Source organism: Hyperolius riggenbachi, chromosome 9, assembly GCF_040937935.1.
Source record: "Hyperolius riggenbachi isolate aHypRig1 chromosome 9, aHypRig1.pri, whole genome shotgun sequence".
NCBI lineage: Eukaryota > Metazoa > Chordata > Amphibia > Anura > Hyperoliidae > Hyperolius > Hyperolius riggenbachi.
In genome coordinates, this window is record NC_090654.1 from 72,038,863 (window position 1) to 72,051,860 (window position 12,998).

General features: G+C 50.2%; 1 protein-coding gene across 5 annotated transcripts in view; it reads right to left on the reverse strand.

Moving 5' to 3' along the window:
* Positions 1–12,998, reverse strand: part of TMCC1 (transmembrane and coiled-coil domain family 1) — a 283,585-nt gene that overhangs the window by 250,145 nt on the left and 20,442 nt on the right. For 2 of the 5 annotated variants that reach the window (XM_068253023.1, XM_068253022.1), the window contains exon 1: positions 2,058–2,185. The exons of 2 other annotated variants lie outside the window; for them this stretch is intronic. The gene's annotated coding sequence lies outside the window, so the exon portion shown is untranslated. Of the gene's footprint in view, positions 1–2,057; positions 2,186–10,113; positions 10,167–12,998 lie in introns of those variants that run through there. One more of the 5 variants, XM_068253024.1, reaches the window with a different exon arrangement.

The following is a 12,998-nucleotide window of genomic DNA, read 5'->3' on the forward strand; positions in this document are numbered from 1 at the left end:
AAGAGAGAAAGACGAGAGGGTCGGTGGGGTGGGGCAAGAACAGAGAGAGGCGAGAGGGTCAGGGGGGGACAAGGAGAGAGGGTCAGGGGGGGGGGCAAGAAGAGAGAGAGGCGAGAGGGTCAGGGGGAGGAAGAGAGAAAGAGGAGAGGGTCGGGGGGGGGGGGGGGGGTGTCAGGGCAAGAAGAGAGAAAGGTGAGAGGGTCGGGGCAAGAAGAGAGAGAGGAGAGAGGGTCAGGGAGGGCAAGAAGAGAGAAAGGCGCGAGGGTCGGTGGGGGCAAGAAGAGAGGCGACAGGGTCAGGAGGGCACGAAGAGAGAGGCAAGAGAGTCAGGGGGTCACAAAAATACAGAGGAATGAGGGTCAGGGGGGGGCAAGAAGAGAGACAGGCGAGAGAGTCGGGGGGGGGGGGGGGGCAAGAAGAGAGACGGGCGAGAGGGTCAGAGGGGCAAGAAGAGAGACGGGCGAGAGGGTCAGAGGGGCAAGAAGAGAGACGGGCGAGAGGGTCAGAGGGGCAAGAAGAGAGACGGGCGAGAGGGTCAGAGGGGCAAGAAGAGAGACGGGCGAGAGGGTCAGAGGGGCAAGAAGAGAGACGGGCGAGAGGGTCAGAGGGGCAAGAAGAGAGACGGGCGAGAGGGTCAGAGGGGCAAGAAGAGAGACGGGCGAGAGGGTCAGAGGGGCAAGAAGAGAGACGGGCGAGAGGGTCAGAGGGGCAAGAAGAGAGACGGGCGAGAGGGTCAGAGGGGCAAGAAGAGAGACGGGCGAGTGGGTCAGAGGGGCAAGAAGAGAGACGGGCGAGTGGGTCAGAGGGGCAAAAAGAGAGACGGGCGAGTGGGTCAGAGGGGCAAAAAGAGAGACGGGCGAGTGGGTCAGAGGGGCAAAAAGAGAGACGGGCGAGTGGGTCAGAGGGGCAAAAAGAGAGACGGGCGAGTGGGTCAGAGGGGCAAAAAGAGAGACGGGCGAGTGGGTCAGAGGGGCAAAAAGAGAGACGGGCGAGAGGGCCAGAGGGGCAAGAAGAGAGACGGGCGAGAGGGCCAGAGGGGCAAGAAGAGAGACGGGCGAGTGGGCCAGAGGGGCAAGAAGAGAGACGGGCGAGTGGGTCAGAGGGGCAAGAAGAGAGACGGGCGAGTGGGTCAGAGGGGCAAGAAGAGAGACGGGCGAGTGGGTCAGAGGGGCAAGAAGAGAGACGGGCGAGTGGGTCAGAGGGGCAAGAAGAGAGACGGGCGAGTGGGTCAGAGGGGCAAGAAGAGAGACGGGCGAGTGGGTCAGAGGGGCAAGAAGAGAGACGGGCGAGTGGGTCAGAGGGGCAAGAAGAGAGACGGGCGAGTGGGTCAGAGGGGCAAGAAGAGAGACGGGCGAGTGGGTCAGAGGGGCAAGAAGAGAGACGGGCGAGTGGGTCAGAGGGGCAAGAAGAGAGACGGGCGAGTGGGTCAGAGGGGCAAGAAGAGACAGGCGAGAGGGTCAGAGGGGCAAGAAGAGACAGGCGAGAGGGTCAGAGGGGCAAGAAGAGACAGGCGAGAGGGTCAGAGGGGCAAGAAGAGACAGGCAAGAGGGTCAGAGGGGCAAGAAGAGACAGGCGAGAGGGTCAGAGGGGCAAGAAGAGACAGGCGAGAGGGTCAGAGGGGCAAGAAGAGACAGGCAAGAGGGTCAGAGGGGCAAGAAGAGAGGTGAGAGGGTCAGAGGGGCAAGAAGACAGAGGCAGAAGAAAGACATAAGAGAGGCAAAAAGACGGAGATGAGAGGTAGAAAGACAGATGGTGGAAAAAAAAAGTGAGGAAGCAAAAGCTGATAAAAAAAAAATGAGGCACTGAAAAGAGACGGGAAGGATGAAGCAGAGAGAAACAGACACATTTAAATGAATGGGGAACTCAGTGGTTTTGATTCTCATCCTCTGCAACTTACACGAAAGCATGCTGGGACTTGTAGTTGTGCAACAGCTGGGACAGGACAGGCTGCAGAACAGTCCCTGTGCCCGCCACAGCCCACCTGCCATCCAATGGACTATAACTCCCACCATGCCCCATACAGACAAGACACTGTCCATCTCCTACTTTCCACCTACCGGGCATTCCTGCGCGCCGGAGCGGCTCCCGGGCTCCGCCACCCGCTGTCAGCGCAGAGACGCAGGCTGCCCGCTGCGGATCCAGCCGGGAGAAAACACGCCCGCTGTGCCCTCACTCTGCGTCCTGCGTCATGACGCACAGGAGGATCGCAGGGGTAGTGGGCGGGTCCGCCACACTACACCACGCCCTGAGGGAGGGTAACCCCGCCTCTTGGGGGATGTGCGTGCGGCGTGGGAGCCGCCTGCACCTGCAGAGAGAGTGCTGCTGTGCTTTACAAGCGCAACCTCTGCATGAGTCTGCGTGACGTCACGATTCACTGAACATTATTACTCATGCTGCAGGATTATCGTAAATAAGTATTATTATTACTGTCAGTGCCATCATTATCATATCTTAATGACATGGGCATCGTAATAATCATACGGTTGATCCAATATAATCATAATATGACAATCATGATAATAATTACCTATGATTATTTCAGGGCATTTACTGCAAACCTGAAGTTTAATACATACCTAAGTACAGAACACAGAACATTTATATTGAGCTTTTTTCCTGGCTGGACTCAAAGCGCCAGAGCTGCAGCAACTAGGACGCGCGCTATAGGCAGTAGCAGTGTTAGGGAGTCTTGCCCAAGGTCTCCTTCTGAATAGGTGCTGGGTTATTAAATAGGCAGAGCAAAGATTCTAACCCTGATCTCCTGTGTCAGAGGCAGAGCCCATTACACTATCCAGCCACGATGGAATTGTGGCGTCTTTTCTGCACCCATTTTAAAGTTGCTCATTCTTCTAGGTCTTTGGAACCGAAGTAACTAATTTTGCCGTCAGCGCTGTGTCGATGATTTAGGCGCTGGCGCAGTGTAACTACTTTGGGCGCAGGGACTTTTACTGGGGGTGTCGCACAAAGTAGCAAAGTTAAAGGAAATGTGGCCGCCGATGTAATGAAAAATATTGAAACCTGTAACATTTTGCAACTTAAATGGACTGTGCTTAACTTCACATTTCCCAGCTGTCATTATTTGCAACTGCTAGTGTTAAAGGGGTTCTGTGGGGGAACCTGAGGATAAAAACTGCTACTTACCTGGGGCTTCTATCTGCCCCATGTAGCAGTAATGTCCCAGGCCGTCCTTCTCCGATCCGCTGTTCCCCGCTGCCGGCCCCGGGCATTATTCGTTTGGCATAGCCGAATAATGCGCGCTGCCGTTCGCGCCCTCGGAAGCTTACTGCACAGGCGCAGTACAGTTTTCTTGTACTGTGCCTGCACAGTAAGCTTCCGATGACACGGGAATGAGCAGGCCACAGCTGCGCAGCCGCAGTTGGACGGCGTGACGCGCTAGACCGGGGCCAGCGGTGGGGAACGGTGGATCGGAGGAGGACGGCGTGGGACATTACTGCTACATGGGGCAGATAGAAGCCCCAGGAAAGTGGCGGTTTTTATCCTCAGGTTCCCCTACAGAACCCTCCAAGGGGGGTTATTAGTTGCCCACCAAGGTGGGAAGGGGGTTATTATTTCCCTCCGAGGGGGGATGGGGTTATTAGTTGCCCACCAGGGGGGCTCTTTATTCCCTCCAGGGGGGTTATAAGTTGCCCAGTAGAGGAGGGTTCTGTGTGAGAATAGGGTTAGGGTGGGTTGCATTTTCCGATACAAATACATTGGAATCAATGGTTAGGTCGTACTTTCTGATAGCTATATGTATAAATTATTGCAACCGGTTGCACAATATTATAAAGTTGCAAACATTTTCACCACACCGGCAATAACCTGTGTCTGAATTACGCGTCCCTGTGAGTTGCTACAACTCGGAGAAGAATAGTATTTACCCCCATCAGGGAGTTTGAACAGGGTGAGCTGTCTTTTGACTTTACCCTGCACCAGAATTGCCTGCAGCCATTCTAAATGTACACCTTTGGAAATACTTGTGTCCCAGAGTACTGCAAAGTCCCCGTTATCCAGAACTCAGGCAACCGGAAGTCCTAACTAACCGGCATGCCTGAGGGGAGAACAGGGACAGTGCGCTTTGGGTTGTTTTGTAGTGCATAAAATACTTACCGAGCCTCCGGGTGGCGTCTTTTACCCTTCTTTTACCCTAGTGGCTTGCACCGTGCATGGCTCCCGGCATGTCACATGATCCAACACGGGTCAGGTGACCTACTGGGAGCTGTACACAGAGGACGCCGGAAAGCTGCTAGGAGCTAAAATATCTTGAGGTTTACTTTGAATCAATTTTTACTTAGGATTTGGAAAGCACAAAATTACAACTACCGATATATCAAATCTATACTACCTCTCACTATCCTATTATTATAAAATCTTGGCTAATAAAAGAACACAAGGTCACTGGAGGTGATGTGGAAATGGGAGAAGTTTCTACTTGCTTATTTAGATACAATTAAGGGGCGTAGCTCTGCTTACAGTGCCCAAATGTTATACTTTTGTGTCAAACAAGACTTCTGCAGTTAAAAATCATGTTGTAAAATGTTGGAGGTTGGGGACTACCATATTTTTCGGACTATAAGATGCACCTGACCATGAGACGCACCTAGGTTTAGAGGACAAAAACCAGGGGGACAATTATATACTAAACCTGGTGCCAGGGCAGCCATCGGGGGGGACAACTGACACAAAAGTGAGGGGCCCAGGGCTTCTGAGGGCCCTGAGCCCCCCCAAAGCGCTGGAAGGGCCGCATGTGCTGGCTGCGGGCCTGTGGCTCACTAACAAGCACACCGCATTCCAGCATTGAGAGAAGAGTGGCATCAGCGCTTGAACTTGGGGAGCAGATGAGTGAGCCCGTTACAGCGGACTTTCTATACTGGGCCACCACCTATATCTGGCTACAGGCTACCTTTACTGGGCCACCACCTATACCTGGCTACCTATACTGGGGCTGGAACTACCTATACCTAGCTACCTATACTGGGGCACCACCTAGACCTGGATACCTATACTGGGGCTGGAACCATCTATACCTAGCTACCTATACTGGGGCACCATCTATACCTGGATACCTATACTGGGGCATCACCTATACTTGGCTACCTATACCGAGGGCACCACCTGTACCTGGCTACCTATACTGGGGCACCACCTATACTTGGCTACTTATACTGGGGTGCCTATAGCTTGCTACCTATACTGGGGGCACCTGTACCTGGCTAACCTATACTGGTGCACCACCCATACCAGGCTACCTATACTTGGGGCAACTATACCAGGCTACCTATACCGGGGCACCACCTATAGTTGAATATTTATACTGGGGGCACCTGTATCTTGCTGGCCTATACTGGGGCACCAGCTATATCAGGCTATCTATACTGGAGGCATCTACACCAGGCTACCCATACTGGGGCACCACCTGTAGCTGGCTACTTATACTGGGGGAACCTATACCTGGCTACCTATACTGGGGGCCCCTATGCCTGGATACCTATACTGGGAGCACCTATAACTGGCTAGGACAGGGGAACAAGCTGAGACAGAAGGGGACAAGAGGTAATACAGGGGGATAAAAGAGGCACAGGGGGAACAGAGGTGGACAAAAGAGGCACAGGGAGAAAAAAGATGAGACGGGAACATGAGGTCTCACAGAGGGACACAAAAGAGGCACAAACTGAGGTGAGACAGAGGGAGACAATAGAGGCACAGAAAGAAAAGAGAGGGACAAAAGAGAACGGATAAAGGATAAGAACGGACCTACAAGTCCCTATCTCACCTGTATTTTGCTAGTATTTGGCTCCACCCACAACATGCCATGGTCACGCCCACTTTTTGCTGCATCATGCTGTGTATGCCGCTTTCTTCAGCGTCGAAGCCATGCACATTTTTCGCTGCAGCGCACTTCCTGCACGGACACAGGGGTTAGGTGGATAGTGGGCGGGCACAGCAACCAGTGGGTGGGCCCAGGGAGAGGGGGCCCAGGCCTGATGATGTGTGAGGGGCCCCTAGATTTCTAATGGCGGCATTGCCTGGTGCATCCATGTTGAAGGGGCAACTTGTGGATTATGCCACCTTTGTACCTCATGGCCCCTTGTACCTCCCTGTGTCCTCCTGTGTCCCCAAATGTCTGCCTCTGTCCTCATTGTGTCCTCCTCTATGCCCCTTTGTGTTCCCTTGTGTCCTCCTCTATGCCCCTTTGTGCCCTCCTCTACATGAGCACAGTACTGGCAGTCCCGACACCAGCGGCGGGTTGGAGGTTCGTATTGGCAGGCATCCACAAGTCAAGAACTCCCTGCGTTTAGACTATAAGATGCAGAGAGTTTTTCCCCCACTCTTGGGGGGAGAAAAAGGGAGTCTTATAGTCCAAAAAATACAGTGATTAATGCAACTATGGTAATATTGCCTTGTGCTTGCAGTGTCCCCCAAGGTACACTGTATTACAACCCCCCCCCCCCCCCCCCCCCCCATGGGAAGGTTCATTTATCAGATCTAGGTGGGTGCTTGTGTCGCTTGAAGACAAATTGCCTGTGAATCCCGAATAGCACAAGTGCCACGATTTCAAATGCAATTCCATGGGCGACAGCGATTTGGTTCTGCAACAATTACGGTGATCACTCCAGGGGCTCGAATTCACAAAAGTGTGATAACTGCTATCACAGCAGTTATCAAACGATCTGCCGCTCGCAGAGCTTTTCACGTGAACAGCATTAGTTCACGTGATAATCGAAGGTTTCCGCGCGATCACGTGCGTGTTTCACGTGAAACGCGCACGTGATCACTCGGGAAACTTCGCTTATCACGTGAACTAATGCGGTTCATGCAAAAAGCTCTGCGAGCGGCAGATCGCGTGATAACTGCTGTGATAGCAGTTATCACGCTTTTGTGACTCGAGCCCCAGGAACGCTCCTAAAATGCTGCATACAACACTTTCTGCAAGTGTAACCACTAGCATAGGGTTTCACTGTTGCAGCGCTTTGCTGGTTGCTGGGGATCAGAAAGTGCTGCCAAAGTTGAATAATTATCACCTAGAATAATCATTAGTGATCGTTTTGGGTAACAGTTTTAAACATGATCAGTTACAGTCAAGAAGCTTGTTCTGTTGTACGGAGGGGGAAGGGGGAGGACAAGATGGAGGCACTGACACATGTACTGACTCTAGATTGTCACAGAGGGGATTATAAACAATAAGTCTGTTTGCAATTTAAAGCCTAATTCAGGGTTTTTATTTTAGTTTTAAATAGTATGAGAAAGGGTTAGAAACTCTGAGGGTCTTTTCACACTATACACGTTGCATTGTGATAAAAAGATAAGAACAGTGGTGAAAAGTCGCATTGCACGTTAGAAGTACTATGCAACACATACAGTGAAGCGTGCAGACTGGTTGCACACTTGAGTTTTACAGTGCAATGCGTTGCTTGCACTACAGAAACCAGCCTTCATATGACCATGCGCCACAGTGTAGCGGCAGGATCATATGCACAGCGCCACCCCCTGCTCAGTGAGGTACTGCCTGCTGTAAGTCCGCGCATGTGTGCTGCGTCACACAGTGCAAACTTACTGCATCACCCATTGACTTGCATTCCTGCATAATCCATGCAGTAGACATGGATCATGCAGCAAAGTGCTGCATATTTTGTGGTGGGACCGTGGGAATGTGGCAGTTTGGATACTTCCGGTGCACCACATCGCACCGCGATAAGTGTGGAAGTCTCCATAGACCTGCAATGTCCTTGCAGTGGGGATGCAGCAAGGTGATGCAGTGTGCAAGTGGCCTCAATGTATGCCTTACCACTGCAGTCCTGGCCAAAATTATGAAAAATATTAGTTTTCACGAAGTTTGCTGCTAAACTGCTTTTAGATCTTTGTTTCAGTTGTTTATGTGATGTACTGAAAATATAATTATACGGTAAGCACTTCATACGTTTCAAAGGCTTTTATTGACAATTACATGAGATTTATGCAAAGAGTCAGTATTTGCAGTGTTGGTCCTTCTTTTTCAGGACCTCTGCAATTAGACTGGGCATGTTCTCAATCAACTTCTGGGCCAAATCCTGACTGATAGCAACCCATTCTTTCATAATCACTTCTTTGAGTTTCTCAGAATTAGTTGGTTTTTGTTTGTCCACCCGCCTCTTGAGGAGTGACCACAAGTTCTCAATGGGATTAAGATCTGGGGAGTTTCCAGGCCATGGACCCAAAATGTCAAAGTTTTGGTCAGGGGCGTAACTAGGCCCCACCCGGCCCCATGCAGAAATTCTGAGAGCCCCTCCGGGGCCCACTCGGGGCCTTTTGGGGGGCTGGAGGGGTCACAGCAGGAGGGGAAAGCCATGGCCACACTTGGCGGGCAGAGGGGGGCGTTCGGCGGGCAGGGCCCCGGCCCCCCCTCCCTCACCTCGGGGCTCTCCCCTCTGCGCTCCCCTCCAGATTAAATTACTGTCTTGGCAGCGGCGGGCAGTGTCTGGGCAGCGGCAGCTACATACCTTCTGTGCGCTCCAGCATGCGTTCCTCTCTCTAGTCTCTGACGCGACTTAATGTATAAATGCAACGGACACAGTGTGAAAGGACCCTGCAGCGTTGGTTTTTTGCATTACTGTCTGTTCCCACACTGGAGACAGATTTTTACCTCTCGTCTTGTCCCTAAGATTTCCATGGAGTTTTAAAGAGAACCCCAAGTGGATCTTTCGGGGGCAGATGGGACACAGAGGCATGTTCTCTGCCTCCTGACATGCCTCTGTCTCGTCCACTGCCGCTCTCTGCCCCCCCCCCCCTCCGCGCTATAGCCCCCCGAGATTAGCGACAATATTTAACGCTGTGTCTGCCCTTGCTAGGGGAGTTCCTACAGGGTTTACAGAGCTGCCATTGGGCAGCTCTCTCTTCTTGCCCGCGCCCCTTGATGCTCCCCCGCCTCCCTGCACGCTATGAGAGACACACAGTCTGAAAGTGGACCATTGCGGCCCACAGGAGCGGTGGGGAGTGTCGTTTTTTGCAGCTACCTGATCCGCTCAGCCCCTCGGATCAGGTAGCCTACTTTTTTTTTTTTTTTTGGAGCCCACCTCGGGCTCTCTTTAACATGAAAACCATTCTCAAGGATAGGAAACAAGGGACAGTGATAAAAACTATTCGAAGTGTCCTAACTCCTCCAACCTAACAAAAAAAGTTTGACTTTTTTTTGTTGTTCTTTTTTTCACTCCTGAGGTCTGGACAGGAAGTAAGGACAGGAAGTAAGGGCTGAGACTCACTTTGGCAGCGCTTGCAGATCGGCGGCAATCGGCAAAGTGCTATGCCAGTGGATACCTATGAGCTTAATGCAACTGGCAATATTGCGATCACAGAGCTATCGCTAAATGCTTCTTAAATCGTTTTGGAAGCGATCCCAAAGCGACCGCATCAGTGGCTACAGTAGCTAAAGTGAACCAGAGACGAAGCACCCTCATGTATTTTACCATATATATCAGTGGGAATATTAGAGAAAACACCTACCCTGCTCTCTGTTTAATTCTTCACTGTTCAGCTTGCTTCTTATCAGCCCTGATAAAATCCCTGACTGAGCATTCAGTCTGGCTTTGCTATAATGACTCAGCTATAATGATTCCTGAGCACAGCCACAAGGGGGCAGGCTTGGGCTTGAAAAGACATTACAGAAGACTGAGAAAAGCCAGACTGAATGCTCAGTCGTGGATTTTATCAGGGCTGATAAGAAGCAAGCTGAACAGTAAAGAATGAAACAGAAAGCAAGGTAGGTGTTTTCTCTAATGTTCCCACTGATATATGTGGTAAAATACATGAGGGTGCTTCGTCTCTGGTTCCCTTACATCGCTTATGAAATCACTGCACTTCCGCGATAGTGGGTCCCAGCCCTCATGCACATTCTCACAGCCAGAGACACACAACAGAAATAAAGATCAAAGGCAATTTTCTTACCAAACTATGCAAAACTAACATTAAAAAAATCATTTACTTGGGTTTTGTTGGTAACAATAGCTAGTTGTAGTAACAACTAGCTGCCACAATAAGCAAATAGTTGCTAGGGCCTCATTTGCCAGCACTTGACATAGTGACTCCTTAGAGAGACCCTCAGAAATTTGCTGTAGCTTTGTCACCATTTCTCCCAGTTACCTTGTGCCCCTCGAGTGGTGTGGTCACACTCTGCGGTCAGAGAGAATAGGAGGCCAGCGCTCGGTCCCAGCCATCTGACCCCCACCTCTGTGTCCGCCTAGTTTACAATGAGGACACATTCCAGAAAACAAGGGGCAGCTTTGTCCGGGTGGTGACAAAACATGCCGATTCAGCTCTGTGGAGCAACAATGTGCCAACTGCAAAGCCACCCGTCTGTCTGTCACCAGCTGACACATGGCAGATCTGTGTGTGCAAAAAAACATCGCGTTATGTGCATATTTTCCTGCTCCAACTCATTTTCACTAATTGTCATCAGATCCAGCAGAACTTTCCTCTATTTTCCTCTGTGTTTCCCATTACCTTCATCTACTAAGAAAATGACCCACAAATTCTCTGCAATCACTGTAACTACATGTGCTAAATATGATGTTAGTTTGAGAACTAACAGTTTGAGAATTTGTGACTAGAGAACTAGTCACAAATGGGCATTTGTAATAACCTGAATCTCCACGCCAGAAACTGTTTTTTTGATCCTGATATTTGTTTAAAGAACACCTGAAGTGAGAGGGATATGGAGGCTGCCATATATATTTCCTATTCATTACAAATTACCTGGCATGCTGCTGATCTTTCATACAGTATTAGTGTCTGAATCACACGCCTGAAACAAGCATGCAACACATTCTGTCAGACTTCAGTCTCACACCTGATCTGCATATGCTTGTTCAGGGTCTGTGGCTAAAAGTATTAGCGGCAGAGGATCAGCAGGAGAGCCACGCAATTTGTGATGCTTAAAGAGAAGCTGAAGCAAATTCAATTATTTAAAGGGAACCTGAAGTGAGTAAAATTATTTAGAATAAGCACATGGGGCTTGATTCACAATGCGGTGCTAACAGTTAGCATGCTGCGAAACGCCCTTTATAACGCCTAAACTCAGTTTAGGCGTGATAAGTTTAGGCGTGATAAGTTTAGGCGTGATAAGTTTAGGCGTGATAACTATAGCACCAACTGGGTTAGCACCGCAGTGCACAGCTGATCAAAAGTTTTGCGGCAGCAAAGTCTGGGGCACTTCGCATAGAGTTTAATGGCGCTGCTTTGCGTGCGGGACTTTGCGCGCGATCTAAACTTATCTAAACTTATCACGTCTAAACTTATCATGCCTAAACTGGCTTTTCACCAGCGTAGTGCAATGATTATCGCGCCTAAAGTCTCTAACTGGGTTAGCACCGCTTTGTGAATCAAGCCCATGATGTCAGTGTCGGACTGGGAGGTGGAAAAACTGAGGAAATCCACCTGCTGGCCAAGCAGCAGTAACCCTGAGTTCTCACAACAAATAGAGATCTGCAGCAGCTCTTCACTGTGAGCAGCAATACCTGATTACTACTGCTTGGCCAGCAAGTGGATTTCCTCGGCTCTCCCAGCTTCCAGTCCAACACTGCATGATGTACCTACAATTGAATATCACATACTAAACTCACTGTCAGTTCCTTTCAGAAGCTCACCGTTTTCTTCTTACAGTGATCCCTTCCAGCACACGATCTACCTGCAAATGAATATTACATACTAACCTCACCTTCACATGGGTGTAACAATCACCCCTGAGACCCCTGCCGTCGCAGGGGGGCCCAGAGGCTTTGGGGCCCCTCCTCCTCCCTCCCCTCAACCGTAAGTGCAGCCAATTAGCAAAAAAACTTCCCTGTTCAATCACAAAAATCATGTGCAGGAGCGTGTGTATTTTTTTCCTTCTTCCAGACGCTGCTTCACAGCAGAACACTCTCTGCTGCCATTCACCGACTCCTGATCACATGACCCTCATGGGGTTTGGGGACCAAGGGGGCCCCATGCTAACATTTTTGCAGGGGGGCCCTATAAAGTCTAGTTATGCCCCTCTTTCAAAAGCTCACCATTTTGTTCTTAAGTGATCCCAGTTCTGACAATATTTTGTCAGAACTGAAATATACCAGTAGCTGTCAGTTATATATGAGCAGCTGTCAGTTACAACTGAATGTGCAAGGTAATGTCCATGTTTCTCTATGGCTCAAGTGGGTGATATTACAGTTTAACAGTATGCTGACCAGGAAGCTGTTACGAGATAATGGCCATTTTTACAATGGAGGACTGAGAATTCCATTGATCACAGTGGACGGATGGGACCCAGGAGAGGAGAAAGAGATTGAGGAGTAGACTACACAGGAGGTAAATATGACCTGCGTATGGTTATTTTGACTTTTTATTTTCAGTTCAGGTTCTCTTTAAAGTGAAATAAATATGGCAGTCTCCATATTCCTCTCACTTCAGGTGTCCGTTAATTTTTTTCAATCTTTGGCTCAGGTGATGCTGAATAGTTAGGCAAGCCAATACTGTCCAGCACAAGCCACATTAGGAGGCAAGGAATGAAGACATAAGGTGGGGTGCATGCGCAGCTTTTTTGAGCTTTTTTTAGCCTCCAAATCTACCCAAATTGATCTTCTTCACGTCAGGCTGATTAGTGACATGCAGGGCAGTTTCTAGGCTGATTTGCACCAAGGGCGAGGTTGTAAAAGTTGTGCCCCCTTCCCCACCACCCCGTGGACTCGCAAACTCTTACTCTTTAGGGACAGTCACACAGCCACAGGTCACAAGTAGATCTGGTTACTTACTAGTGACCAGCCGCTCATCCAGGAGGAAGCAGGGACCAACAAACCACACAGGTGAAGAGAGCCCGGAAAGCTGACTCCTCCATGGGCGCCGCGCACTGACAGCCTGCGGTACCGCTACAGGACATCAGGTGTCATCACGCGGTGGTGACGTGATGACTTGACGTCGGGCGCAGGCAGCCCAGGAGGAGTCAAGGAAGGTGATCATGCTGGAAATCTTCTTTCATCTTCTATTTGGCTGCACCCCAC